The following is a 5,124-nucleotide window of genomic DNA, read 5'->3' on the forward strand; positions in this document are numbered from 1 at the left end:
GTAAAAAAAACCCATTCCCTTCTCAAAACTGAGTATGGTGGCTTTGTAACATGTTGACTTGGCTGGGTCAAACTGCATTTCCCGAAGTTATGCTTCCCGTTAGGGTGCACCACAAGAGTGATTCCTGCCAGCTCTGGTGGGCAGACAGGAAGAAGTAGCACCTTGTAACTCCTGCACACTGTCGTTGACATAAGGCAGCAGCTGGATCTACAACTGCTCGCCTTCCCCAGGATCTTCAGCTTCTCTGCCCCCGGGGCCCACACCACACCCAGTGTGTGTTTAGCTCCATGGTAAAGGGTTCTACCTTCTGCAGGACACACATACCACTGAAGTCAGAGGCAACGAGAACTGACACGGGTTTCAATCCATCCTCCTGGTCTTCAGCTCATGCTGTGGATTCCAGTTTGTTCATGCTCTCTCACCCTTTACAACCATCTTCCCTTGCTGATTGCCTGCCCTGTGGACTTCAAGCCCCAGCATCAGACACAGAGACAACAGTCTATCAGAGACTGCTTAACTAGCCCCCACAATTAGTAAGGGAAAATCCTTGTAAGTTTTACACACATGGATCTTTAATCTCTGACTGAACCATGACTGATATGCTGGGCTGAGGTCAGTGTCAGTCTGTTAGTATTTCTAACACAGGACAAAGTAATTTTGTAGAAAGGCAGATTTTTTCCTCCCTGGGGCCAATCTCAGTGGTCCTCTCCCATGAATTGTTCTAAACCCTGGACCTATTCTTTTCTTTTTTCTCCTTCTCCTCCTCTACCCTCTTCTCTATTTCGTTATTTGTCTTATTTCCCCTTTTGGATGAATATACTCCATAGATTAGCACCCATAGTTATTCCATAGTTTGTTGGCTAAATAGGAATGTACTTCATGTACACTTTCCACGCGATCATCCAAAGTCATCAGTCATATCCTGTTGCTACCTGGGTCTTTGCCGATTGAAGGATTATGATGCCTGTCTTGAGATGTTCCATCTGACCATTTGTTTTTTGTTGTTGTTGTTTTTGTCTCCATCTGGAGATCCTCCAGAGACCTTGTGTCTTCCTTAAGCTGCTCAGAGGAGAGCTGTCCTCAATTCTTGGGCAGACTTCTCCTAGGGCTTGAACAGTGGGAGGAGAAGCTGGGTGCTACTTACATGTAATTGTTCAGCGCTTCATTATAACTTCTTGCCTACAACTGTATTTGTGACTGGTATGTTTGGGTAAAACCTGGAATTTCTTTTTCTCTCTTTTCCTCCATCACCACTAAGAGCTCAGGCTCATCAGCGTGTTGTGTGTATGTAGCTGAGTAACATTTTCAGAAAATAATTTAGGTTTTATTTTGCTCTTCCTAGTACCCCACTTTTCCTTTCCCCCATTCAAGTGAGTCTCTGTGCTCATGGGCCCAGTAGAATGCTGACACAGAAGGGAAAACCCCAAGAACAACCCAAGTTAAACCCCGGCTCAGCGGCACTCAGAGTCAGAAACCAAACGCAGTTATAGAAAATACAATTTTAACTTTTATACTCATGGATCACTCCAGCCCCTTGTTCAGTTTGTAACACAGACGCCCACTTCCTACTTTTTTTGGCTACTCATTTTTGAAATCTTCCTACAGTTTATTTCAGGATGAGGGGCACTATTTCACTCAGTCTGGGGGTATAGGAGAAAGAAAAATGGGCCCTGGGCACCTTCATTGACACAACAAATTTATCGATTGCCTATTATGTGCTAGGTCCCCTGTTAGGCACTGGGGATGTAGACTTGAATCCAGATACTGTCCTTGCCTCAAAGAATTTGTAGTCCAATGTGTAGAGATATGTCATGTACTCCAGAAAGCAACACGAGGTTGGTAACTCCCATAAAAGAAGTTTCTGCAGGCAGGTGGCCAAGAAGGCAGAGTAGGAAGACCCTGAGCTCACCTCTGCCCACAGCACAGCAAAATTACAACTATTTACAGAGCAACTATCTGTGAGGAGGACGTGAAGACTAGCGAAAAGATTTCCCACAACTAAAGACATAAAGAGGAATCACAACAAGACCAGTGGGAGGAGTGGAGACACGTTATATTCAGGACCCACACCCCTGGGTTGGCAGTCCACAAACAGGAAGAATATCACAGTCATAGAGGTCCTCTTCAAGGAGTGAGGGGTCTAAGTCCCACATTGGGCTCCCCAGCCTAGGGATCCTATACTAGGAAGATGAACTCCCAGAATGTCTGGCTTTGAAAACCAGCAGGGCTTAAGTTTGGGAGAGCTGGGGAGTTATAGGAAGCAGAGACTCTACTCTTAAAGGGCACATGCAAAATCTCACATGCTCTGAGACCCAGTCCAGAGGTGGTAGTTTTAAAGGAGACTGAATCACACCCACTTGCTGATCTTGGAGAGCATCCTGGAGACTCAGGAGACAACTGGGACCACCCCCACACTCTGAGAATGGGGATGGTGGTCCTTTTGGGGAGCTCATTCTTTTTTTAAAAAAAATATTTATTTATTTATTTGGCTGCACCAGGTGTTAGTTGTGGCACGCAGGATCTTCGTTGTGGCACGCAGGATCTTCGTTGTGGCATGCAAGATCTAGTTCCCTGACCAGGGGTCAAACCCAGGCCCCCTGCATTGGGAGCACAGAATCTTAACTGCTGGACCAGCAGGGAAGTCGGTGGAGCTCATTCTATTGGGATAACACCAGCATTGGCAAGTACCATTTTCAAATCCTCCCTCCAGCCTATTAGCACCATGGACCTGGGAGAATTAATATTGTTAAAATGTCCATACTACCCAAAGCAATGTACAGATGTAATGCAATCCCTATCAACATACCCATGACATTTTTCACAGAACTAGAACAAATAATCCTAAAATTTGTGTGGAACAACAAAAGACCCCAAATAACAAAACAATCTTGAGAAAAAAAAGCAAAGCTGGAGGTAACACACTCCCTGACTTCAGACTATACTACAAAGCTACAGTAATCAAAACAGTATGGTACTGGCACATAGATCAATGAAATAGAATAGAGAGCCCAGAAATAAACCCATGCGCTTGTGGTCAATTAATCTATGACAGAGCAGCCAAGAATATACAATGGGGAAAAGATAGTCTCTTCAACAAGCAGTGCTGGGAAAACTGGACAGCTATGTGTAAAAGAATGAAATTAGAACATTTTCTCACACCATATACAAAAATAAACTGAAAAATGGATTAAAGACCTAAATGTAAGACTGGAAACCATAAAACTCCTAGAAGAAAACATAAGGAGAACACTTTTTGACATAAATCATAGTAATATATTTTTTTGGACCTGTCTCCTAAGGCAAAGGAAACAAAAGCAATAATATTGTAATAACTTTGTGTGGGGACAGATGGTTGCTAGACTTATTGTGATGATCATTTCATAATGTATGTAAATGTTGAATCACTATGTAGTACACCTGAACCTGACATAATATTGCATGTCAACTATATTTCAATAAAAACTAAATTTTCTGGACAGTTGGTTGACCAACCTTGAGAGGTGTGTGTATTTATAGGAGGATGTACCAAGGGAGGGGCCCATTCATCTTTACCGTTTCCTCTCTCTTCTTTTTAAGTCCTTTTATCCATGGTAAGCTATTTTCCCTAACTTCATAATAATTAGATTTGAAACCTTTTGTGTGAAAATGTGTCAAAGACTTGTTTTAGTTCTTTATCTGTAAAATAATGAGACTAGAGTTGATGATGACTACAATCCCTTCATTTCTGAAGTTCTGAGTCAATGAAAACTCCTGAAAAAAGAATTGATGTGTCTTTCCCACATTCTTATTTCCTCATCAAAGAACTTTGGTAGTGAATCAGTCCCTAATGCCCTGACAACTCTGAATCTCTGGAACACCATTACATGTGTCACCTTTAGGGTTTAGCATGTACTACATTGATTAGTATTAATCAGTAGAGTGTGAGCTCCCAATGGACTGTTATGGGGTCTGACTCATCATTGTTGGTGCATGCCAGTCTGTGGTCTAGATCAATGGTTGCTCAAAGTGGCTGGATTTTAGCATCACCTGGTGAGCTTTCAACACTATATAATGGAAAAAAGACAAACTTTCATGCCTCATGCCTAGATTTTCAGATGCAGTAGGTCTAAGCTGGGGTTCAGGAATCATAACTTTAGAACATTTCCTTGGTGATTCTAATGATCAGCCATGTTGGAGAACCAATGGTCTAAACTGAATTGAAACACGTTGTGTGTAAGTGTGTGAGTGTATGTGTATGTGTGTGTTTGTATTTATAGTTCTGCCAATGAGATCTTAATTGCCTATCTGCCTGCCTTTCTTCCTTCCACTTAAGCAAGTGCCAGAGGCACTCTCTGACCTCAGAGTTCTCATTATAGTGAGGGAAGAATTACAACATGTAACTCTTTGTGTCTTCAGTGCCCGGCCCCCAGTGGCCAGCACTATGATTAGTAATTGCTTTCTTGGTGACTGTGAGAAACCCAGTTTTGGGTGTGCCTAATTTACATAATGCAGCCAATCAGCTTGGCAGGAGCAGAAGTGAGACTCTAGCTTGTAACACCCTCTAAGATCCTCCGTATTATACATCAGTCATATAGACAATCCCACAGGCCTCTTTGTTTCACCCTTGGGGGACTCCAAAATTTCTTGATGATTGATTGCCTTTCAGTAGTCCTTTTACAGATGGGGAAACTGAGACTTAGAAAGCAACTTTCCCAGGATCCCCAAACTGATATGTGGGTAGTTGGGGTTTGAGCTGAAATCAACAGAATGGATTTGACTCCATATTAGTGCCTGACTCATAAAACCAAAGCTAATGTCTTAACATAACATGTAGAACTGATAACACTTATTATCTTAATCCTGGGCCATACATAGGCTGACAAAATTATTACCCAAATCAACTTTTTAAAAACATTGTTTTTTGTTTGAGCAAAGGAAGCATTTGTAGAAAAGATGAAAAGAGGGTGTTATTCATTCAATCTTTTGCCCCTACCTCCCCAAAAGCACACAATCTTTATTACCTCTGAATTCTGATTTTAATTTAATATACACAAGGAAACCCTAGCAAATGATGGCAGGCCCAGAAGATTAGTTACAAGTAATTCAAACATGTTAGCACAAAAGAAAACAAATAAAAATTATTTA

Source organism: Eubalaena glacialis, chromosome 6, assembly GCF_028564815.1.
Source record: "Eubalaena glacialis isolate mEubGla1 chromosome 6, mEubGla1.1.hap2.+ XY, whole genome shotgun sequence".
Taxonomy (NCBI): domain Eukaryota; kingdom Metazoa; phylum Chordata; class Mammalia; order Artiodactyla; family Balaenidae; genus Eubalaena; species Eubalaena glacialis.